Below are 285 nucleotides of genomic sequence, written 5' to 3'. Positions count from 1 at the left end.
AAGACACAAAACAACATGAACAAAAAACTATTAGAAATGAACAGTAAACATTGCACTCAAGTTTCAAAAAGATMAAGACATTTCAAGTGTTATATTATCCAGCTATGTACAGTGTTTTAGCAAGGTGCAAATAATTGTGGAACGAATAGTGGGGAAAGATATTCAAATATTGGTGGTATTTACAAATATTTCCTCATGGCAACGGGCCACAAAACTTGCTGTTGTGATTGCATATTGTGGTATTTCGCCTAACAGATATGGGAGTTTAGCAATGTTGGATTTGTT

This window comes from Salvelinus sp. IW2-2015, linkage group LG8 (genome assembly GCF_002910315.2).
Source record: "Salvelinus sp. IW2-2015 linkage group LG8, ASM291031v2, whole genome shotgun sequence".
NCBI lineage: Eukaryota > Metazoa > Chordata > Actinopteri > Salmoniformes > Salmonidae > Salvelinus > Salvelinus sp. IW2-2015.
The sequence above is the reverse complement of the archived record's forward strand: the minus strand, read 5'-3'. Positions refer to the sequence as shown.